At 42.6% G+C, this 25,662-nt stretch overlaps 1 protein-coding gene across 5 annotated transcripts in view; it reads left to right on the top strand.

The window, feature by feature from the left end:
* Window positions 1–25,662, top strand: part of CGNL1 (cingulin like 1) — a 156,274-nt gene that overhangs the window by 9,594 nt on the left and 121,018 nt on the right. Inside the window, exon 2 of one of the 5 annotated variants that reach the window (XM_081293609.1) lies at window positions 19,145–19,248. The exons of the other annotated variants lie outside the window; for them this stretch is intronic. The gene's annotated coding sequence lies outside the window, so the exon portion shown is untranslated. The remainder of the gene's footprint in view (window positions 1–19,144; window positions 19,249–25,662) is intronic. 5 annotated transcript variants of the gene reach the window in all.

Below are 25,662 nucleotides of genomic sequence, written 5' to 3'. Positions count from 1 at the left end.
ACATTCACCTTGTCGGGCAACCATCACCACTAATTCCAAAACGTTTTCATTTCCCTAAATGTAAACCCCGTACCCATTAAGCAGTCACTTCACATTCTTTTCTTCCCTCGGCCCCTGGCAACCACTAATCTACTTTCTGGCTCTATGGAACTGCTTATTCTGGAAATTTCCTATAAATTTATATCATATGGTATTTGGCCTTTCCTGTCTGGCATCTTTCATTTAGTATGTTTTCAAAGTTCATTTATATATTGTAACATCATTACCATCTGCATTTCATTACTTCTTGCCTGGTATCTTTTTGTAAAAGACCCCAAATGGTTTCATCTGGCTGTTGGGAGACCAAAGATGTGTCCTCTTTTCAAGCTTTTAAATGTCTTTCTTGAATTATTTTGGTCCTTTTTGGTCAGCCCTATTTTCCCCACTTTTCCCATTCAGTGCTTCTGATGCCCCTTGAAATGAATATTGGAATGAAGCTCTTGTGCCAGGTTCCTGGTGCTGCTGGGGGGGTAGGCTTCTTGGGCATATTTTTTCTGCTGGAGAATTAGCCACAGGAACACACCGGGCCCCTGAGGTGTGCTTCATTTCCCCATGACAGGGTGGCAGGTTTTAAAAACAAGTGTCTGGAAAACACCCACCAGGCCCCTTTTATTCCTGGGTTTAAAAGCTTTCCACAATGAGAAGTGGCCCTCAATTAAGTCGTTTAATAAAAACCTCCCTCCGTTTTAAAGCATTCTTGGGAAGTGTTTACATTTAACACCACTGCAAGGGCTTCTAAATGAGGAGCTGTGGAGTGAGTGATCCTTAACCTGTGACTTTAATAATATCCCTCGCTTTAAATTTCAGGTGGAGGCCTGGCCAGATGTGTGGCTTGTCATTGACCCAGACTGGGGATAGGGGATGGGGGTGGGGGAGGGGCATTCTTGCCTCCTCCCCGTTCAGCACCCACTGGTAGAGGATCCTGGAGGCTCAAAGCGGCATAGAGATGTAAAAACTAGCTCACTGGAGAGCAACTGGACTGAAAGGAGTGGAAGCATCCCCCTCTTCCTTTCCCCTCCCCCCCTGAGCCATATTAACAGGATGGAGAATTTAGGAGGCAGCACAGGTTTGAGATTCTGGGGTCTGTGGGCTCTACCTCCCTGGAGGCCTTCTGAGAGCCGGAGGAGGAGACACTGTTCTTTGCTCTAATGCTGGGGAGGGGAGTAGGCCCAGAGGAAGCAGGACGTTGGCTGCTTTAACTTCATGGAAAACTTGAGGATTTATCATAGAGGAGTGGCCAGGAAGAAGCTGTGTCCTGAAATAGAGTAAGTTCTAGCATGGTCTTTTCTTGGTGCTGCTTTTATGGAGATCCTCCTTGTGCTGGGGATGGGGGTGGGGACAAGAGGGTGAGGGAACTGAGTCAACAGGCATGGCCTGGGGTTTGGCAGGCTTCAGGTCCTTCCTATTAAGAGCTGGACTCAGGCCAGGTGTGGTGGTGCACACCTATAATTCCAGCAACTTGGTAAACTGAGACAGGAGTTTCTCAAGTTCTAGATCAGCGTGGGCAACTTAGTGAGACCCTGTTTCAGAATAAAAAATAGGAGAGTTTTGAGGTTTAGCTCGGAGGTAGAGTGCTCCTGGGTTCAATCCCCCCTACCGCCGGGGATGTCGGGGATAAAGAGGTGGACTGGCCCTGCACTGCCTGGGTCTAAGTCCTGGCCCTGGGGCTCCATTGTGTGGGTTCATGTGTGAGTGCTTGAAACGCATCGGAAGGGGAGCTGTGGGTGTGTGAGTTCCCAGTTAGAGTTGTGATGTACTTCTTGTCCTTAGAAGCTTTTGTACCTAGCCTGCTCTCCATGGGAGAGGGTGTCTCCACTGGATCCTAAAGAAAACATGACTCTCAGGGAAATTATGCTTGATTTATCTACAAAAAAGTTTGTGAGGGAGAAAAATCTATGTGGGAAGAAGGGCACGCCAGTGGATATAGACTTTATTTAGATTTTTTAAAGGCCTTTGAAAGACTTCATGATCAAGGTTATTAAATGTATGAGTCTCTGAGTGGGGTAAACTGAAGAGGCAATAGGGCTGAAATTGCTCTTCTGTGCTGTCCTCATGAGAACAATGTGGGAAAAATTTCATACTTGCAGATGAAATAAAATTATTCTAAAAGTAAAGTGTAAAGACATTGGAGTTAAACTATAAAGATATAAGGATTTTTTTTTTTCCCTTTGTGGTGCTGGAGATCAAACCTAGGGCTCTACCTTTGAGCTCTACCCCCAGCCTTAGGGAGTTTTGGTGTGTGTGTGTGTGTGTGTGTGTGTGTGTGTGTCTGTGTGTTTATGTTTTAAATTTAAATTTAGGACACTACTTGGGGATGTCAGCTTTACTTTTAAGTAATTCACTTGGTGACCCATGACTAATCCTAGGTGGCCAGTGTTTGAGACTACTCTGATGGGGGAGGGGAATTTATGCAGAGGAAACCAAGGTTCAGATACCAGCATTATTGGAAACTTGGTTGTGAGATGATGGGAGTGCTGTTTGACTGTGTGATTGGTGTGATGGGAGTTTGTGGAATGGAAAAGTTCAGCAATGAAATAAGGTCATTTTTTTTTTACCTTCTTTGGTACCTGGCACAGTGTCTAACACCTAGTAGAGTCAAATATGCATTTGAAGGATGAATGAATGTTTAGATCAAGACCCAAAGCAACTTTATGAAGAATAAAACCCAACCAAGCCATGCAAGTCAGCAAGAAAGTAGATTCTGGTGGAAATTTATCTTGCAAATAAAATATGGTTGTCATCTCCTACTTTTTCCTTGAGCTCCCAGAATCTAATTCATTGCTGAGGAATCAATCTGAGTATGAAACTTTCTATTCATTATCTGTCTCATACTGACACCTACTGTGCCAATTTCTGGAAAATAAAGCTGAAAAGGGGTTTTTCAACGAAGGGTAGAGCAAAGGCAGGGAACTCTGCTGTATGCTGGTGATTTATAGCCATGTATGGCATGCTTCCAGCGCATGGCTTCCATAAAGAGGTTTCTAGATGTCTTATTGTCTGTTAAGTATATAGGCTACACAGGTATTTTTTTAACCAAAATTAAGTTCTTTGATATCCTGGAGTAATGCTTAAGAAAATTGCTATCTTAATAATCTCACTTTGATAACAGGAAGCAAACCACAGAGAACAGTCATAGGGATTTTTAACCACACTGCCCAGCGTTAGTAGGAGAGTGTGAATGTGCCCATTGGTGAGATGAAAGCATTGTATACAGTGGCATTTTCAAGTATAATTCTCTTCCACACAGAAGCAAAGGCACATCAGTATTGAAAGCCTTTTTTAGTGGCAAGGGTGGAGGACAGAGAATGGGAGGGCTGCTGTTATGCTGTGTTCTTCTTCGCAATTCCCTTCCTTGAGGGTCCTCTCTTTCTGAGTGTGACTCCTGTAAATCAAAAGGAAGAATGTCGTAACTGACATTTCCATTGAGTTGCTTTTAGCTTTTATGCCCTTGGGTTTTACAGTTTAGTCCTTCTATAATGGCCACCGGATACCCACTCTACTCAGACAATGATGATGTGGTTGAGCTATGGTAAGATCATTTCCTTTGGAACAAAATGAAAAGCTTTCAGCATTTACAATGGAAGGAAAATGTAAAAATTTAGTAGATCTCCTCTGCTACAGGTTGAAAGAGCCCATGTTTGCACTCCCATGTACTTCACTCATCAGATGTACTGTGGAGAGGTTCCAGCATGTTTTTGAAATACAAAAATGCAAATATCCCTCTTCAGTGTATTTTAAAAAAGATGGGTCCTTAGAAATATCTGGAAGAACTTGCTGGGAATATAGCTCAGTTGGTAGAGTGCTTGCCTTGCATACACATAGCCCTGGGTTCTAATCCCCAGCACCACCAAAAAAAAAAAAAAAAAAAATATATATATATATATATATATGGAAGAAGAAGAATATTTTGCCTCTTTGGGGGAGATTATTTGGGAATCCAAAGAACCTGAGATCATTGGTACACTGTGTTCTAGAACTGGCCTGATTTAAATTTCCGGTGTTGAAGAGGTGTGTGTAGGCACGTGTAAACCCACGAAAACCAGATATTCATGCTCACTTGACACAATCTTAACACGTTACCTTCTCTGGTTTTTAAACTGCCTATACTATGCAAATGTATGATTAGATTGTACAATTTTTAGAGGAATTCTGCTCTACATTAGAAAACATAGTAAAAAGGAATCATGCTAATACCTTTCTATCACTCAGCAGTGCTTGGCACTGATCTGAGTACTTAGCAAGTATTCCCCATTTTGTTCTCTTAATAACTCCATTACTTTTCCCATTTTACTGAGGAAACCGAGGTCAGAGAGCTTAAGTAACTTGTCCAGTGGTACAACCAGTCCCTGGTGGGGCTGGGCTTCAGGCTGTCTGCCTTTCCTGAGTTGATGCAAAAGCTCATGAGAAACAAATCATTTCTAAATCTACAGGTAAATCTTGTAAATTGGAGACTATTATCTCCATGTTTTTAGGGTTTAACTAAAATGATCTGATATAATCTGAATTCTTGCTTTATGACCAACATTTTAAATTATTTTACACAGCAAGCATGTGTTTTTAAAAATTACTCTAGTTGTAAGTCTGCTATAATACATTCAAGGGTAGTAAATTTAGCTAGTCAACATGAAACACTTTTAACAGAATTTGCTGTCTCGTCTCTTTCCTTAGGGAAGAAAGATGAGCTCTTTCAGTTCCCAAATGACTCCTCAATTTCAAATGAATTATTCCACCAGAATAAAATATTCTTTCTACTCCTGCAAAAAAAAGCAGCTCCTGCTTTCAGAAGCTAAAGTCATTTTTCTCTTCAGTGGGCTGTGATTAATCCTGATGTGTGACTCCTGCCAGTTTCCTTTCTTTGAAACCTCAGCAGCAGCTCCCTAGTGATTCACCCTTCTTCTGGAGATGAGTGGTTTGGGTTCTATATAGACTGCTGAGTGCCAGGTCACAGCCTTTGCTTCTGGCCTTGAGTAATAGATAAGAACAGGAACCAGAGAGATGGGATCCCAACGTGATTAAGAGCTTAGAGTTTAGAGCAGTGCCTGGCACCACTAAGACATCTGTAAATGTTGGCCGTTGCTGCTCTTGTTCTTATGTATTGGGCTCCACCAGGCGCCGTGCACTGTTCCGTACTTTACATGCATTGTCTCATTTAATTCTTATCACATTTCCATGAAGCAGGTAATGTTTCTGGGGTTTTCTTTTTTTCGTATTTTTTTTTTTTTATATTGGGAATTGAATCCAGTGGTGTTTTACCACTGAGTTACATCCTCAGCCCTTTTTATTTTTTATTTCAAGACAGGGTCTCATCTCACTAAGTTGCTGAGAATGGCCTCGAACTTCTGCCTCAGCCTTCTGAGTTGCTGGGATTGCAGGCATGCACCACTGAGCCTGGCTTTCTGTTTTTTTTTTTCAATTAAAATTTTCTTTTTATTGTTTATGTAGTGTTGAGGATCAAACCCAGTGCGTCACATGTGCTAGGCAAGCATTCTACCCACTGAGCTACAATCCCAACCCTATGTTTCTGTTTTTAATCCACATTTTTAGGTATAGAAATTGAAGCTTAGAGGGCTGGGTTTGTGGCTTATTGGTCTGGTCGAGCACTTGCCTAGCACATGTGATGCACTGGGTTTGATTCACAGCACTGCATATAAATAAATAAAAGTCCAATAGAAGAAAAAATTAAAGCTTAGAGAGTTTAAAAAATTTGTTCAAGGCCATACAGCTAGTGAGTGATTAGAGTTATGGCACAAATTCATATTTTGTTTTGTTTTTTTAAGTAGAAAAGTATAGGAGTCACGACAGAATTTTCTGCAAGTTTTTTCAGGCTTCCCCCCAGTCATTATTCCTCAACAAAGTTAATCACCATTCTATTCCTCTAACCACATATAAGAATTTTTTTCCCCCCTTTGGTGCTGGGGATTGAACCCAGGGCCTTGTGCATGCCAGGCAAGTACTGTACCAACTAAGCTATATCCCCAGCCCCATAAATAAGTTTTGACAGTACTTGAACTTAAAAAAAAAAATGGAATCAAAAATTCATATAGTATGTACTGTTTTACGTTTGGCTTTTTTTTTTTTTTTTTTTTTTGGTGGTGGTGGTACTAGGGATTGAACCCAAGGCCTTGTGCATGTAAGGTAAGCATTCTACCGACTGATCTACATCCCTGACCCCTATTATGTCTGGCTTTTTAAAACAATATTATGCTTGTGAAATTCATCCATAGATTTGCATATAGTGCTAATTTACTCTTTCTCATTGCTAAATCCATTGCTACATTTTTCATTGTATATTTCATGTATGACTATACCTCAATAACTGATTTATCTGTTCTGCTCATAGACTTTTGGGTTGTTTGTAGTTCTTGGCTGTTATTAATAGTGTCCCGTTTTTGTACTGGCCGTGTATATACATGAAGCCCTTTAGGTATGTCTCTAGCATCAGGATTGCTGGGTCCTAAAGGTGTGGAGCCATGGGAAACATTTTATACTCCTACCTAGCCATGTGTGAGTTCTAGTGCTCAGGGTCAACTCTTGGTTTTGTTTGTCATCTTTATTTCAGCCATTTTGGTGAGAGTGTGGTAAAATTGCATTGTGTCAATTTTGACTCTATAGCCTATGTGCTTAACCCTGAGGAGATCCATTTTAACATTTATATTATACTTTATAGGGAATACTGTGCTGTATGCTTGGTGTATAAGAATGAACACAACCTGACTTATGCCCTCAAGGATAAGTCTACTGTCTAGTTGGAGGGAAAGGGCCCGGGAATCACATAATTTGGGTTTAATGTAGAACACATAGGGAATATTTTTGAAAGACTAAGAGGGCTATCTCCATTAGTCTGTGGGTTCAGAGCAGAGTTCCACAAAGTGTTTTAGGAAAATGTCAAGTTTCCAGGACATGGACTCAAACCCTGGCCACACTGATCATTACTCCATCTGCCCATATTCTTGTGACACCTAGGAAAACAAGGAAGGAGCTATCTGGTATTTACATTTCTGCCATTAAAGTGAATTGTTTGAGTATATCTTCCCTGGATTAGAAAGAAAACAAAAGAATACATTTGCTGGCTATGACCTACTTATTAAATATTTCTTAAAAGTTTAAGTATTACTGACATGCTCTATATTAAGAAGTTATTTTTGCTATGACTTAAAATGTGTATGCTTTAGGAGAATTATTTTGAGAGAATATCTTATGATAATATTTCTAAATAGTGAAGTATAAAAATATTAGAGCTGGGAGAGGCTTTCAAGATCAACTGTTGAGGGAACTGAGGCAGAAGCACGTTGAAAGGCTGGGTCAGGGTCAAGTGGCTAATGCCTGGTGGAGCTGAGTGTAGGCTCCTGGACTGTTCACCAACTCACACCTTTTAAAAACAAAATGATTGTGCCTTGGAATGAGCAATGCCTGTAGCAAGGAGAAGAGAGGGAGGTTTGGGGAGAGGATTTGGTGACTGATTTATGTTGATGTTCACAATGAGATCAAGGATCAATGCTATGGATCATGTCTCCTTGGAGGGCTGTGATAGGAAGCCTTTTTAGGGAAGGCCACTCTGGGAAGGTGACATTTAACCTGAGGCTGAGGGAGAGGAAAACCAGGCACATGGAAGAACTGAGGGAAGTGAGGTAGGTGAGTCGGTCCCTGGCATTTGTAAACCCCTGATGGCTTTGAAGGAGGGCCACTGTTGCTGCAAATCAGTCTCCTGACCCAGAGGAGACTCACAGGCCTTTGTGAGGCTCCCTCCATCTAGCAGGGTGGCCACAAATGTGTGGTGCCTGATTATAACTCCTCCAGTACCTTTTCTTAACATGTTACAAGATAAGATCCTAAGAAGTTGCATTCATTTTTTTTTTTGATGTAAGTTTTATAGATGAATGTTTTGTAATGTTTTATAAGCTGAAAATAATAAAACCACTTTACAGAAGTCAGAAAATGCAGAAGGAAACTCAATGATAATTTTATTCTGTGTCTAGATGATTTTGTGTATCCCTGAGCCACTTCACAGGTTGAATCTTTTTTTCTTAGTACTTAATCTTCACAACATCTTTATTGTTGTAAAACATAAAGCAGAACACCTTGACAATTTGAATTTTGATTTTTTTTTTCATTTTTAACTGTTCAAAACTAAAAAAGCAGATGCTTTTTGTAAAATGTTTGGAAAACATGGAAAAATACAGGATGAAAATTAAAAACTGTTTCCAGTTTGACCATCAAGATAAACAGCTGTTAGTGTTTGGGTGTATTTCCCCACCTCCACATTTATTTATGTAGATGTATGTTTTTCCTTCTTTTGTTTTTCAAATACAAATAGAGTTGTTTTCCCACAAGTAAGATACTGTTCGAGAGGTGTTTTGGATGTCCATATAATGAAATTGGAAGCAATGAATGGAAAGCCCAGGGATAAAGGCCTGGTGACATTGTAGGTTTGGCCTCCCGTAGCCATTTTCCCATGCTATTTCGAGGAAGAGGGGCCTGGGAGAGGAAGTCTGGCTTACTGCATGCCTACCCTGCACCTGGCACTGTAGGGCTGTGAATCCTGGGCACCCATGCTCCAGGGGAGGTGAGAGTACCATGGAAAGGTGTGGTTCATGCATCAGCCATAGAACCTATAGTGCGTTGCAGGCCTAATTGTTGAGCATGTTGGAAAGTCTGGCTCAAGTCCTAGTGGAAATCAAGTTTACTCAAACCAGTGGGTTGTTTGCCTGGTTTCGAAGGTACACATACATCTATTGTTTTAATCCGTCTGCACATTAACACTCAGGGAACATTTTGAATGGAGAATACTCTATTACTTGGTGTATGGCCTTCTATTTTAAACAATTGCCCTCTGTTTCCTTCAAATGCATTAAACCCAAGCTTTTGTAGTTCAACATTGAATTTAATCTCAAAATCCTAATTACAGTTTATATTTGAATACATTGCATTATTGGCTGAAATTCTAGTTGGTTACTTTTTTGCAAAGTGGAGGCTTGTTCTTTGAAGTCATGTTCATCTTCTGGAGACTTGGGACTTATTTTTGCTGCCAGTAAAGGTTCTGTTGGGGAGAAAATAGAAAAAGAAATAATACTACAGACCTGACTTTATTCTGCATCTTCATGATCATTGGTAGAGGTCTTCTGGTTTTGTCTTAAGAGTGGAGAGTATGGAATCTTCCCACTGAGGACTTCTGACTGACTGAAGGCAAACTTTTCTCAAGTGAGTGAAAATTCCCTGGATGTGCATGGAATTTCTATGGAGAATTATGACTATTTAATCCAATGGCTCTTAAAAAATATAAACCAGAATTCATATAAATTTATTCAGTAAATACAACCTAAAGGAAAAGAATAGTTTAAGCATGTTGGGCAATTCGGCCTTTCATAATAGTTTGTTTTTTTTATTTCTGAAGCTTTTTTCTTTGAGGGAAGATGAAACATTGAACTTTTTCATTGAAAAAATTAATAGAGATACATTTCCTTGAATTACTAAAACCTGGGAACTGAATGACATTTACCAGTTTAATTCTTACTAATTGTATTTATCTCTTGGAAATACCCTTGGTAGCCTAGGTATGCAGGTCTCTTTGTGCCTTCACTAAGCAGATGTGACAGTTGCTGTACTTCTAATTCTCATGACTGCTTTTTGTGGTTCTTCGGTCCTCTTCTGTAACTGATATCTTTGTTTGCTTCTACTGAGCTCACACTTCTGTTTTATTGCATCTCTAGTCGGAGCTCTGAGTCTAGAGGGTCTGCATCCTTGGATTCAATCAACCTTGGATTGAACATGGTTGAAAATAACTGAATCTGGACTGAATGTGTAGAGACTTTTTTTCTTGTTATTGTTCTCTAAACAGCATCATATAAACAACTATATATTGTTTACATTGTATTAGGTATTATAAGTAATCTGGAGATGACTTAAAGTATACAGGAGGATGTGCATGAGTTATATGCAAACACTGCATCATTTTATATATGGGACTTGAACATCTGGTTTACAAAAGGGTGTCCTGGAACCAGTTTGTTGTGGATACTGAGTGAATACTGTACTTGGCCTTGGGCTAGGGATTATAATTTCCACCTATGTGTTTCACCTCTGGGGAACTGGAGCCCTCCATATTTCCACCCATCAACCATGGCTCTTTTTTTGGAGGGGTACTGGGGATTGAACTCAACCACTGAGCCACATCCCCAGCCCTACTTTGTATTTTATTTAGAGACAGGATCGCACTGAGTTGCTTAACACCTTGCTTTTGCTTTGGCTGGCTTTGAACTCGTGATCCGCCTGCCTCAGCCTCCCTAGCTGCTGGGATTACAGGTGTATACCGCTGCACCTCGCTGATTTTTTCTTTTTTTAATGCAAAATTTTAGGTGTCCATCAGAATTTTTGAGTAAATCTCAGAGATTTGTATTTATAAAAAGTTCCCCAGTGATTCTGATGGAGCTGCAGTTATAAAATGCCTAAGAAATTTTCTTATCAGCTTTAATATTTCATGAAATATGTTCAATTCAAAGGTGAATGGTTTTGGAGAATTGGTTTTATTACTTGTTCAAAATATGTTCAATTTAATAAAGTTTTTAGTTTCCCTGGAGAGTAATGTCTCAAACTTGAGCCTTTATCCCTTAATGCTTATTCTTTTTTTCTGGAATTTAGCAGAACTATAAATTGATTTGTTCTCAAATTCTCTTATTATGCTTTTTGTGTCAAAGACTACAGATTTTATATCCAGCATCTATTTTCCCATCTTTTCTCAGCAACCCAAAGCCTGATTGCTTTAGGGTGTGTGATGTGCTGAGCTAAAAGACTATTTCCCATCACCCCCTGCAGCCCCCACGGGGCATGGCTGGTTACTCACACTGTATTAGGTGAAAGGTAAAGAGCCCTGTGTGGGCTTATAAGAAGTTTCTGGGGAATCTCTTATCTGGGCAATATATCCCTTTTGCTTCTTCTTTGTCCTACCTGCTGCGTGGAACAGCAATGCCAAAGTCTGTCTTGGATAGTGAGATAACTGTGAAGATGGCAGCTGGGCTCTAAGTGATTGGAGCATAAAGAAAAGAGCAGCCTTGATCTCCAGTGACAATATGAGCCACAATACCAGCCCTGGACAACTTACCTCCACACTTCTTTCTAAATGGTTAGACCAAAGGATTTTTTTTTTTTCAGTGATGGGGCTCAAACTCAGGGCCCATGCTTGCTAGGCAAGTGCTGTACCACTGAGCTACACCCCCAATCTGTAAACCCAAGTTATTTGGGGTTTTCCATCACGTGAAGCTGAACCTAATTGGATACCCCAGCTGTGTTGATTTCGGTGTGTCTTCTTGCTGTCTTGAAGGTGTAGTGACTTGCACATAGTAGGTGCTTGGTAAACATTTGACAAATACCCAGAGGCATTGGTGGAGAGCTCAAAGGCTTTAGCTGCCTTAACTTAAATTACTGACAGGGACCTTTTGTTCTCCTGTCCCCACCCAGAAGTTTTGTCCTGTGAGGAGTAGGGCTTTAGGGTCTGCACTCAAATGTTTTGACAAGGTATCGAGGGAGCAGTGAACATTTGAGATCCCAGCTGCATGCATGCATTATTTCAAATGAAGATCTAAGAATCGGAATCTCCTCAAGAAATTGGAGGTAGTATTTTGAATGATGTCAGAAAAGGCCACCATTGAATCTTTGCTATCATGGAGAGGCTGTATTTTCCACAGTGCCTGCCAGGAAGTTGATGTCAGGGGAGCCTTGAAAGTGATTATTAAGGAGCCCTGACTGCCAGCTCTTGAGGAAGGGTTCTGCCTTCTCAGGGGCAACCTCCAAGGTGGTCTTGGCCAGACGAATCTGCCCCTGACTCATGCTGAGATTTGCTGGCCAGGCTGGATGGCCTCTCTTTGGGGCCCAGGACAACATGCAAGCTTCCTGGAAGCATTTAGGCCAAGTCTCTGCTGCTTAGAAAATGATACTGTTTTCGCAAGCATGGGAATGTCTTTAAAACACTCTCTCCCTCAACAGTAAAGCTCTGTTCTAAGAAATACAGGTTTAAATACAACAATAACAACAACAATGCTCCCACCCCAACCCCAAAAGGTAAAAAGCAAATCCTGGGAGATGAATGGACTCTTCACAGGTGCTGAGGAATTTATTTCAAAACAGGTCTCATTGACTGTAAGCACTGGAACCCCCCCCTCCCCATTGAGTACCCCCTGAGAGTCATGGGCAGAGGCTGAGCCACAGCCCTTTGTGGGAAAAAGTGAATTCCATGGCAAACCTCAGTGACTCAAGAGTATTTGCTTCTCCTGGAAATAATTAGAGAAATACGCAACCCTGGAAAGGCAGCATCTGGCTGACTAGAGGCAGGCTGGCAAATACTCAAACTAAATAGATGGAGGTGATATTTTTCGAAGGACAGAAACATCCTGAGTATGACCCATGATGTTAGTGCCCATGTCTAGAGAGGCAGCCCTGCCCTGGTCTGGCTGGCTTATTTCCTAAGCTGAGGGTTGCTCTGCCTTTCCAGGAGACACATGCACAGCCCCACAGTCCTTTTCCTACCAACTCTGGGCTTCCCAGGAACAGCAGGGTTCTCCTACACCCCCAGCTATGCCCAGAGCCACCACTGATGTGTTTGCTGCCTTGGGAGTGCCCTGGGCCATTGCTTTGTGGTCAGCCTTGGCTTCCCAGCTGCTTCCCTGCAATCTGAGGTGTTGATTTAGGCTGTTAGAAGCGTCTCTTCCCTCTCAGCCCTTTCTCAAGGCCTCCTCGGTGCTGGTTCTTACTAACCTGCCCAGAAGTCCAGCCACCTGGAAGCCTTGCAGCATTTCCAGGAAAGTGGCTTAGCTCATGCACTCCCTTCTTCCTGCTGAGTTTGGAAGGGACCAGCCTTGGATCTCTTGAAAGGCCCTAGCTAGCACTTTTCCTCCTCTTCAATTTTGCATCTACCCGCTGGTGACAACAGCAGACAGCATCTTCATGGATTTATGAACATTGAGGTTTTTTTTTCTTTTTTAATAGCATGTAAGATATTTCCAAGTGAAGAATGCAGTTCTAATAAATCCAATGCACCTGCCATGGGATTTTCAGAAATCAAGTTTCTATGAAAAGCTATGGTAATGACATTTTGAAGTTTATTGAAAAATATGGGCCCTTGTAGTGGATGCTTTTGTAAAGGATGCATTTTCACATAAAAATGCTTTCAGTAGCAGTTTTTTTTTTTTTTTTTTTTTTTTTTTTTTTTTTTTTTTTTTTTTTAGTTATTCTGCAGCCACTTGGCTGTGGTCTCTTGGAGCCCTGAGGCAACTTGTTTTAAAGGATTTGGTTTGACTTCTTTGCTCACTTAAGGTTTCAAGCTGTCTGGGAAGGCATAGACAGAGGACACCACATTTTCTTCCAATCAAGAGGTCATAGAACAAATCCTGGGAGGCACTCAGGATGGGCACATGCCATGAATAGACTTGAGCACATCATGGGAGAAGTCCTACTAATCACTCAGGAAGCAAGTTTATTTGGAATTGGGACTCAAAAGCACTGGGAGTACTTGGAGCCATAGGACCCTGAACTTCTAACTCTGCTGCTTGCTTACCATGTGTCTTGAGCAAGAAGTCACTTGGCCTTCTTAAGCTCTGTTTCCTTACCTGCAGAATGGAGATGCTCAGCATTGTATTGACCACCTCATTGTCTTTTTATGTGAACCAATAAATTCATACTGTATTTGTGCTTTCTAAACTGCAAAGTGCAGTGTACATGGTAGGTATCCAGATGATGGCTCTTATTTTCAATTCACTCATCCCATTGTCCCCATGGTCAATAGTGACATTGGCATCATTGCTCCCATTCCTCCAGATGGGCCATCTTCCCTCTCACGCTCTGCTGGTATGTCTGACCCTTCCTGTTGACTCTGGGACACCTTTAGGTGCTACTCTTAATTTAGGAGCTGTGACATTTGCTTTTCTTGATTTTTTAAAAAAAATATATTTTTAGTTGTCAACAGATCTTTATTCTATTTATTTATATGTGGGGCCCCATACATGTCAGTCAAGCGCTGTACCACTGGGCCACAACCCCAGCCCACACTTTTCTTGATCTTAGGTAAGATTTTTCTCTTTCTAGAGCTCTTGCTGTGTTTCTGGCTAGTTTTCCTAAACCCTGTCCCATTTTTTTGCTTTGTCATTTCCAACCTGCAGCACCTTCCTACCTTTCATGGCTGTGTAGTGAGCTCCAGGAGTGGGGAGCAGGACGAGGCTAGGCCCCCTGAGAATCCAGCTCATTAACAGGACCTTTCTGTGCTTTCTTCATGTTCCCCTCCCATCCCTCAGCCTGACTCTGAGCCTTTTCCCAGGGTTTTAAGAATACAGGAAAGCTCAAAGAAGGTGTTGATTTAAAAAAAATTATTTTAACCCTGTGGGTACAACTTTTAATATGCATGTTTAAATTAATTCATTTATTTAGTACAGCTATTTACCAAGTGCCTACTGTGGGCCAGGCCCTACTTTAATGTAAGGGTATGATGTAAGCAAAGGTCCCATTCATGACAGCTTATATCCTGTCAGAGGAGATGCCAATAAACACACACAGAGATAAAGGCATATCAGTGGGTGATAAGAGCTGAGGAGAACAATGGGGCAAGATAAGGAGGATTGCCAGGATAGGGGCCTGCCTTATCAGAATGGCCTTTTCTATGAGATGGTCAGGGAGCTCATCTCTGATAAGCAAAGAAAAGATGAGACCTGCAGAAAGTTTGGGTATCTGGCTATCTGGGGGAAAGGGAATAGGGAGGAGGAGACAGGGACATGAAAGGTTCTCAGGCATTAGGCATAAAGACAGGAGGGTGCTTGGTATGTTCTGGAAACAGCAAGGAAGCCAATATAGCTGGAGACGGGGAGGGCGGGGCATGCTCCAAGAGGAGGGGGTGGGCTGGGGAGGGCAGAGGGGGGCCTTTGCAGGATTTGATTCTGATGGAAGTCAGAAGCCTATTAAGTCTATTAAGTGTCAATGTTTACAGAAAGGTTGGAGGCCAGCAGCCAGCTAGAAGCTCAGAGAAGCAGCCCCGGATTTTCTGTGGGATTTGTTCTGCTGTATTGTAAGCTGGGGTGGTATAGTGATGGAGAGGATGGTATGTAGTGGCCAGGCCCTGAAGGTGGAAACTGGAAGCCTGCAGTGATTGTCTCAGAAACCAGATGCCTACCTGGTCCAGGTGGTCCTCACTTTAAATCTGTATTGAAAATGTGGAAAATGCAATTAGCACAATAATCAGACTTACATAAAAGCGTGCAAATCCAAAATATTACTATTGGGTGTATTGAATTAGTTGTTAGAGTTATCAATAGTGCTGGGCTGTGAATGCATTCTGAAAATTTTTTTCTTGCATGTATTTCTCAAGATATTGAGTCTTTACAAAACAGTAACACAGTTCTTACTGGACTTGTTGGTTCTAACTTAAATTTATAGCTACTGTTTTATTCCTGGTCTGTTCTCGGGTCTCTTGAAGTTGGGCCATCTGTCTGATGGAAGTAGAATCAGGAACTGTTGGATTACCTGATTATTGAAGGCAGAAATCCAGTCACTGTCTCTGTTCTCAGGAGGTGGGCTTCTGGATAGCGTCTATATTCATGAGGGGCTGCAAGACCATGGAGAACTAAGTGTCAGGGTTTACAGGAAGTTTTACCACTGACATTTGGGTATTTTTTATTTGTTTGTTTTTAGCAAATAGGATGCTTTGTTTTCTGAATTGCTTCTACTCTTAACCACCCCCCAAATGCTGAGAGAGATAATTGTGAAAAACAGGCCAGGTGTGGATGAGATTTCCTATCAGAAAGCTCATTAGTTTTTTTTCCTGCTAAAACCAAAATGCACCCTCTGATTTAAAAATTTTTAAGTTCAAAAAAATGGGTTTTGACAGTTTGTTCCATATCTGAAAGTAAAAACAAAACAAAACAAAAAACCAACAATTATTGTTTGGTGTCTTCAAAGGATGTGGAGATGAGGGTGAGTGGAAGTGGCAGGGTTAAGTGACTTGACTAATTGTCCTTGGCCTGCTGCGATCTGACAGCAGTGGGATGCTCAGGAAGAAAACAGTGTACCCCAAGAAGTGATTGGGGGCAGAACCTGCCCTGGTATGTTTATTTTGTGAATGGGAAATAGAGCTAGGTTTCCCTGGGACCCCAAACCTCAGGGATGAACATGTACACTCACAAACCTAAATCATTTCCTTTGATGGAGACCCTTGTCCCGAATGCTTCAACCTCTCAAATGTGCCCAGCCCAGTTCCTTTGGAATCACAGAATCATTTTTTTTTTTTTTTTTAAGGAATTTGACTTGCAAGCCCCAAAACATATCTTGGGCATCTTCCCAGAGCAAAACCTCTGTATATTACTACACTTTTCTTTCAGTCAGCATAGAAATTGCCAGAGATCTTCTTAGACTCCTTCAAAACTGTCCTGTGACTCTTCCTGTCCTGGTCATTGTGTATTCACTGGAGACCATTAGGAACTAAACAGTGTAGAGATTAAGGCAAGGGTTCTGCCCCTGTCCCTCCCAGAGCCAGATAAGCAAAAAGGTAACTGCAGTGTGGGCCTGGGCTGAGGCAAGCTTGTGTGTGTGTGTGTGTGTGTGTGTGTGTGTGTGTGTGTGTGTGTGTAAGGTTGATGGGAAATCTGGTTAAGGGGAGAGTCAGGCAAGGTAGGGGCTGAGAAGAGAAGGGGTAGCCAGGCAAGCCTGCAGGGCCTGCATCAGGAGCCTCATGTGGCTAGAGATTGTCAGGGCTCAGGTGTTGTATTCCATGATAAGGAACTTGTGTCTTTATTCTGAAAGCAAAGGAAGATGCAATTGAGCAATTCTTAAGCTGAAGTAAAAATGTAGTAGGTACATTTGAAAAGATCACACTGGTCTGGTCATGTGCAGTATGGACCGAGGAAGACAAGACTGGGGGTGACTTAGGAGGCCATTGCTGCAGTCGTTGGGAGGCACACATGGGTCTGAATTAGGGTTCCAGCACAGGGTAGACAGGGACAGATGGGAGCATTGAGGAGACAGGGTTGACAAGACACAGCCACTTCTGGTGTGGTGCGTGAGGGGAAGAAAGAGCCAGATGCTTCTAGATTGCTGTCACTGATGCTGTGTCCTGTGGCAGGAAAGTGAGGAGTTTGAAGAGCTAAGTGAGCCGGGCACTGTTAGGACTTTTAGAGAATTGGAAGCTGCTAAAGCAAGAGTAGGTGTGGTTGTATTGTTCTAAGTTGAGTCTTAAAAGGGAGTTGTTTTTCTTATGAGAACAACATGGAGAGATGGTTCCAATAAAAACCATGTTTGTTTTGAAAAACGATTCTGACAGTGAGAATACAGTTGTCACTTCTCGGGCGGGAGACCCTGTCTGCAGACTGAGGGCCATGCTTTACAATGGGGCCTGGTCTAATCAAGTGGGCAGGCAAGGACTGTGGAATGGGATGGGCTCCACCAGGCCCCCAGCACTGGCATCTGTTAGTTTTATAACCTCATCCAAATTATTGAAAACTCTTGTCCTTCATTTTTCTCATTTTGCAAGATTGAAAGGAAGATTAAATGTGAATCCAGGCTAAGTACACAAAACAGTACCTGACTCATGGCAGTTACTCTGTAGATTATGGTTCCCTTCCCTTTGTGGAAGTGGAGGATGGTTTATATCACCCTGGCTTGATTTCTTGTCCTGGCTCTCTGCCCATGACCCGAGTGAGGCCTGGTCTCTTGGTGCAGTGCCATCTTCTTTCTCTCCTCTCTTCTATGTGGCTGGTCAGGCTGGTAGGTGGAGGAATATTCTGAGAGCCTTCCCATCACCTGCTCTCTTTGTAGGCTGGTGTCTCTATGGTCCCAATGAGTCTACTGATGTGTGCATGAAGAGGCTCAGTGACAAAAATTGAAAGTCAGAGAGAAGAAAGTAAATCCAATCGACATAAATCTGAAGCTATATTATTTGTTAAAAACCTGTAAAATGTCTTACGTTAGCTATTAGTAAAACTGTACATAGAACCTGGCAATTGGCTTTTTCCAAATGCTAAGCCCTGCTTCCTGATTTTTGTCATGGCTTTTGAGCACTTTGTTGTGTTTAACATGATTTATTTGGGTTCCTTTAGCTTCTCTTTTCTTTTGCTGAAAAGATAAAAATGCAGTCCTTTTCTTAAAAAGTATGGAGTTTATCATGTTTGTGTCTTGTCACATTCCATGGAGGAAAATCAGATTTGCTTGAGAATGACAAGATAATAAATATGTGGTGTTTGTATTTTAATATGAATCTGAAAGTAAACTGACAGTTTAGAGAACATAGTTATTATTGGACCACAGAGACCGAGGTTATTTTTTTCCCCCAACTTTTGAAGGATTTTACTAAAACTTATCAAATCTATACCAGGTTGGATGGAAATTTTGGCAATGTTTTCTTAATATCGGTATACATTGAAGAGTGTCATTTGGGGGCCTTTTCAGTAGATACAGAGACTGCTGATGTGAGCAGTTTTGAGTCCCTCTTCCTTGCTTTTTGGAATATGAACTTATTTTCTCTAGAATTAAGATTCCCAGGTCATCAACCTGTCTGTCTGGGAAGTGTCAGTTGGGGCTCTTGGGGACTCACTGCTGGCTCAGTATTCATTCAAGGGCTCTCCCATAACACCAGTAAAACCAGATCTGGTGGTCACTGTCCTCAAGGAATTTACACTTCAACTCTGGTGATATTTCTGCCATGTACTCTTCGGTCCCCTCTTATTTTCTTCATTCTCTTTTTTAATATGGATGATTTCATCGGCCTTTGGCTCAGCTCCTATGCTGATTCTTTTAATATCTTGTAACACCTTACTGAGGACCCTCATGCTGCTTCCCGCTCCTTTCCAAGTACCAAAAGGTTAGATCTTCCAAACCAAGTGCATCACATGCTTCTTAGACAGTTCCGTCAGGGCACATATTTTCTGTGTTCTCCACCAACTGCATCATTAACATTCAAAGCCCTACTGGTATGTGCAGGCTTTTATGTGACACTCCCAGGTTCCCTCTGGGACAGGCTTGTGTTGACTTACCTCTTCTGCCAAGAGGGCAACCAGCTATTGATGGTTCTGAGAATTTGTTTGGGGATGAGGCTATGTGCGCCTGAAGTCATTCTTGAGATTCTCATTTATTTCTAGTCCAGGCTGGAGGTCCTTAGGTAAGGCCCAGGCCACCCTCTCCCCACTGCAGGCAGATAAGCTTCCCTCACTCAAGAGCCTTTTATTGTCAAGTCAGCTGTCTGTACAGGTAAGACACTCAGGATAAGATCTGCAGACAATTCTGTCCTTGGGTGGTTCTTTATTCTTTCCCTGCTGTATTTGCCTCTGTGCTTCTTTGTGTGATTGTCTTGATGTTCTCTGTATATGTAAAGGGATGATAACAGTAAATGTGGGATGAAGCCATCAACTCTCAAATTTGGAAAGAAGCTACCTATACCTGAGAGGCTTTGAGAGTCTCTTCTCAAAGGCACCTGTGAACGGGCACCTGCGCCCTGGTTAGCACTCCATCACTGGTGGGGAATCATTGTCACCTGAAACAGCCTGTTTTATCTCTGGGCATCTCTGTTAGAAGGATTTTTCCTTCCCTCCGATTGAATTAGAATGTATGTCCCTGGCACACCTACTCATTGTGCCTTTCTAACCTTTGGAGCCACACAGAGCAGGTTTAATCTCCTTTGTACCTGACAGCCCTTCTGGCATTCATATATGATGCGTGTTTATCTCATTCTTACCCCTTCCTTTCTTCTACACTCTGTGCCTCTCTTTGTGTCTCTGTCTTGAAACCACTATGGGCCATCTTTTCTTAAAGCAGGCTCTTGCTGACCAGCTGTGGACAGAGGGGTTCCCTCCCTCAGTTGGGAGGGGGATCTGCAGCATGATCAGAAGGATTCACTTGGCTCATGGGATGTGAGCGAGAGGCCCTTCTTCTCAGGAGTCCCTGCATGTTTCTCTGAGCCTGTGTGCTTGAGTGAAAAGACACTTCTAGAGTTGTGCTTGATCCCAGGGGAATCTGCAGTGTAGTTAACTTCCCTGTCCTGCTGAATCTGGTCATTTCCAGAGATTGTAGTGGTCTTCGCCAATCAGGCTACAGTGAACTGTCAATTAAGATCCCCCCGACCTTTTTAAAAACAAACCCCTGAAAAAAACAAGCTTGTGTCCATGCCTTACCCATTCTACCATCAAATAGTTGGTTTCTTGGGCTCAGGTCCAGGGCCTTGGATTCTCCCTACTACACTTCATGCTATTAGACTTGATCCATTGTTTCAGTCTGCTCATCTGTTTGGCTCCTAAACCCTCACATAATGCATTACCTGTGTTTCTGAGTTCCAGCGGTTAAGGGCTCAGCCTTTGGGGTGAGAGGATCGTGGGAGTAAATCCCAGTTCCACCACTTTCTGGTTGTGTGGTTTGGGGCAAAGTCACAGGGAAGAATTTTCTGGGGCATTTGATGAAGCAGCTGAGTGGTGTGTCATGGAATCCACAGGCAGGAGGCAGTAAGTAGCCTGAGGAAATCAGAGTTGGGAAAGCTGAGAACAGAGCAATCTCCTTATATCATCCCTGCTCCTTTTGGAACATTAAAGCCATTTTTTTTTTCTCTTTCTGGAGACTGGCTCTCTCTGTCCACCTGTTTGAACAGTGATACCACCCCCCTCTCCTCATGGTATCCACATTCTAATCCTGGAACCTCTGCATACATCACCTTATACAGCAAAGGGGTGTGATTAAATCAACAACCACGAGCAGGGGAGCATGTCCTGGATCATCCAGGTGGGCCCCATGTAATCATAGGGTCTTTGTAAGAGGGAAGAGGCGGCAGGAGCATTGGTGTCAGACAAGGAGGTGCGACGAGGAAGCCAAGTCAGAGGAAGATGTTGCACTGCTATCCTTGAAGCTGGAGGAAGGGACCTAAGAGTGCAGATGGCCTCTAAAAGCTGAGAAAGGCAAGGGCAGGATTTCCCCTAAAGCCTCCCTGTAAGGAATGCAGCATCCCATTGCCCCTTGATTGTCTGTCATTGGAAGTCAGTCACCAAGTTGCAAATGCCTCTTCCCCTTACTGTCTCCCTGCTTTCTTCCTCCCTCCCTCTTGCCTTCATGAGGCTCTCAACTATCTTTCAGCCCCATTTGGAGGCAGGGCTACTTGTTCCCATTTTCCTTCTTCTTCCATTACCATCCACTCCCTTAGTGCCCATCATGGGCCTCCAGAGGTGGGTTCTTGGTAACTGTCCATGGCACCAAAGATCCCAAGAGGAACCAGATGATGCCTTTCTGAAATGCAGCGATGCAATTTAATTTTTTAATTCCCTTGTGTTTAGCAGACCTGCCAGAAAAGGAACCGAGGCCAGTCCCTCCCATTTTCATCCCGGTGAGCCCAAAGTGGACTTAGGGACACTAAGTAGCTTCCCTCTTGAGAGCTCGTCACCACGCTTGGGATCCCTACGCTGGAGCTGCTGTGTTGTGAGTCCAACTGTTCTCTGAGACTGAGCTGTTGCTGTTTTTATACTCTTCAAATACCAGAGGTTGGATTTAAAAAGGCCACAGAAATACAGGTTTGATGACTTCTATTTCCTGAACATACTACAGTTGAAAAGTCACTTCCTTGTTCATGATCTCACTTAATCCTGTGATGGCCCCATGCAGTAGCCAGCCACTTGGCAGCTTGCTCAGCTTTTTCTTGGAGTCATGACTTCCATGTTCTTCATGTGTTAGGCAGGAAACCCACCATCCCTTTTTATGGGTCAGAGTTGCAGGTGGAAACTTGCCCAAAGTCTCCCTGCTCATAGAGGCAGAGGATGTTTCTGTTCCTAGTGCTTTTGGGACCACAGCTCTCCACCCCTTTGGAGTTATGGGGAACGTTCTGCTCTTCCTCTTAATTAAGCCAGTATCTTCCTGTGACCCCTTTACTCTTGCTCTTAAAGGTGCCTTCTTACCATGTGACTTGCAGTTTCTTTCCTTTTGAATTTGAAATACTCCAGGAAGACTCCCAGCAAGCAGCCCTTAGAAGGCACCCAGTGCCAGGGTGTTTGGGAAACTGGTCTCTACTGCAGGGGTATGCACATGCTCAGTCCATGCTGGATGGTTAGATTTCTGGTAGCCACATCCTCAGCCCCTTTTTTCTTTATAAGTCTCTATAGCTAGACCCCAGCCCATAATCCAGATGAGTTCCAAAAGCTTATTTTGCAACTGGTGAATTGGAGCCAGGATGCATCCTCCTAGGATTCAGTGCCATCAATGGTGGTTAGATTCCAGGTCCCCAGCCAGCATCTACTGCCCTATTTCATAGCGGAGCTTTAAAGTCATGAAGAGAATGGACTCTGGAGTCAGAGAGGCATATGTGAGCTCCAGTTCTACTGCAGCTCTCCGGGTGACCTTGGGCAGGTGATATAACCTCTCTGAATTTCTCAGTTGCTTCACCTGCAAAATGGAGGTAAGCAATATCTACCTGGCGTAGTTGCTGAATGACATGAAGTGTTTAGGCATAATATTTGGCACTTGCAGTATTATTACTGCACTATTAGTTAGGTATTGCTAATTAGTAATAAATACTAGTTTGTTTACTAGTACCAGATGCTTAGCCACTATTTATACTGCCATTTTTTTATGGGCAAACTGATTCCAGGTCAAATTCTGTACTCGTCACACACAATTGAAATATCCTTTTTTTCCTTTTGGGGTTTTCAGCTGGGAGGAGGGAGTGAATCATTCATACATTCGATTCATAAGTAAAGACATTATAAAGACATGCTGTAGAGTGTTGGGGACAAAATGCTCAGCAAAACCTGGTATAGTCCCTGTTTTCATGAGTCTTCTAGTCTGATGGGGGGAGACTGACACTAAGTAAAATTTTTAGGAAGTCATAGAAATGTGAAAATATAGCTGCAGTTAGGAGCGGTGCTGGAAGGCGTGGCCTGGGAATTTGACGTGCCTCTGGGTTGGGTCCATGTTGTCAGGAGATGGATATTGGGTTCAGCTAAGTGGCTTCGGGCTTCGACAACACTGGATTCACATTTAAAGAGGGGTGAGGCAAAATTACAACTACCTTATATTAGACAAAGGTGCTAAAAGCATGCAATGGAGGAAGGATAGCATCTTCAACAAATGGTGTTGGGAAAACTGGAAATCCATATGCAACAAAATGAAACTGAATCCCTTTCTCTCGCCATGCACAAAAGTTAACTCAAAATGGATCAAAGAGCTTGATATCAAATCAGAGACTCTGCATCTGATAGAAGAAAAAGTTGGCTCTAATCTCCATCTCGTGGGGTCGGGCTCCAAATTCCTTAATAGGATACCTATAGCACAAGAGTTAAAATCAAGAATCAACAAATGGGACTTACTCAAACTAAAAAGTTTTTTCTCAGCAAGAGAAACAATAAGAGAGGTAAATAGGGAGCCTACATCCTGGGAACAAATTTTTACTCCTCACACTTCAGATAGAGCCCTAATATCCAGAGTATACAAAGAACTCAAAAAATTAGACAATAAGAAAACAAATAACCCAATCAACAAATGGGCCAAGGATCTGAACAGACACTTCTCAGAGGAGGATATACAATCAATCAACAAGTACATGAAAAAATGCTCACCATCTCTAGCAGTCAGAGAAATGCAAATTAAAACCACTCTAAGATACCATCTCACCCCAGTAAGAATGGCAGCCATTATGAAGTCAAACAACAAGTGCTGGCGAGGATGTGGGGAAAAGGGTACACTTGTACATTGCTGGTGGGACTGCAAGTTGGTGCGGCCAATTTGGAAAGCAGTATGGAGATTCCTTGGAAAGCTGGGAATGGAACCACCATTCGACCCAGCTATTCTCCTTCTCAGACTACTCCCCAAAGACCTAAAAAGAGCATACTATAGGGATACAGCTACATCAATGTTCATAGCAGCACCATTCATAATAGCTAGAATGTGGAACCAACCTAGATGCCCGTCAATGGATGAATGGATTAAAAATGTGGCATTTGTTCACAATGGATTATTACTCAGCACTAAAAAATAACAAAATCATGGTATTTTCAGGGAAATGGATGGCATTAGAGCAGATTATGCTAAGTGAAGTTAGCCAATCCCTAAAAAACAAATGCCAAATGTCTTCTTTGATATAAGGAGGGCGACTCAAAACAGAGCAGGGAGGAAGAGCATGAGAAGAAGATCACCATTAAGCAGGGACGAGAGGTGGGAGGGAAAGGGAGAGAGAAGGGGAATTGCATGGAAGATGGAAGGAGACCCTCATTGTTATACAAAATTACATATAAGAGGATGTGAGGGGAAAGGGGAAAAAAAACCAAAAAGAGAGAAATGAATTACAGTAGATGGGGTAGAGAGAGATGATGGGAGGGGAGGGAAGGGGAGGGGGGGATAGGAAGGGGATAGGAAAGGCAGAAGAATACAACAGACACTAGTATGGCAGTATGTATAAACGTGCATGTATAACCAATGTGATTCTGCAATTTGTACATGTGGTAAAAATAAGAATTCATACCCCAGTTGAATCAAATGTATGAAATATGTCAAGATCATTGTAATGTTTTGAGAAACCAATAAAAAAAAGAGGGGTGAGGGTGGCCTGAACCCTTGGGTGTTGGTGGTGGTAGCTTGGGATAGAGCAGATGACAGTTCAAGTTGTGCTGGGACACCAATAGATTCGTAGGTGACTAAGGAAGAAGCTTTTACAAGAGGCGCGTAGCTGTGAAGGGGCCTTGTTGGGAGGAAATCCTGCTTGCAGGTCAGGGAAGCAGTTTTCCAGGTGCTTATTAAGGAATGTTTTAACATGGTCACCTCCTATATTCAGTCAAAATAACACCCCCGTTCACCTTTGCTGTCCTGTGACTTCTTGTGACCAAACAGGTTTCATTGCTGTCTTCCGTATAACTGCCTCCCTCTCACTCCTCAGTTTTTGCTCCTCCTTTTTTGTTCTAACTCCCTCTCTCCTTCTTTCCCCCCCAACTCCTATTTAGTTTCTCCTGTTCTGCTCTGTGACCAAATCAGCTCTTCTGTTTTTCATCCAGTTATCCTTTCTGCATTGGAGAAGCATATTCTCTGACTGAGATGGGGCAGGAAAGGGCAGAGGACTGTCTTGTAGCAGCATCATGGGCATATGGGGCTTGTTGACTGTTCCCATTTAAACTGTGCTCAGACGTTGCATTCTCTGGGGAAGGTCTGTCTTCTATTTTGCCCAGCTCTTTACTTGCTTCTTCTCCTGCCCACAAGGCACAGGCGGTAGGTTTTTGTTCTCCAGTGCTACCCTTTGGTTTATGGAAAATTGTCCATAGCTCATAAATTATCACTGTGTAGGTCATATTCACACTCCACCATGTGCAGTGCCCTCAGGGTGGATTTTTCTGGGCCTCTCCTTGGGTTCCTGTGATGGGATGCTTCATGTTCACTGGCTCCCTGTTCCTCTTGGTGGAGGTGATCCAGGAGTAGTGTTTTCAGACCTGTCCACGATGTAGGCCAGGTGACATGCTGAAGGACACGAGTAATTTTGCTCTGATTGCCCAACAGGCCGGAGGTGTAGGATGAGTCAGAAATTACAAGTGCCTGCCCCAGAGTGACCACATTGACCACAGCTGTGGTTTTGTCTTCCTGGTGGCCTTTTAAAATGATGATCCTTTAAAAAAATTTTTTTAAACTTAGTTTTGCATTTGTAAGAAAATTGTA

This window comes from Spermophilus citellus (assembly GCF_964194105.1).
Source record: "Spermophilus citellus genome assembly, chromosome: 4".
NCBI classification, from domain to species: Eukaryota; Metazoa; Chordata; class Mammalia; order Rodentia; family Sciuridae; genus Spermophilus; species Spermophilus citellus.
Note: the sequence above shows the minus strand (reverse complement) of the source record. Positions and strands in the feature narration are given on the sequence as shown.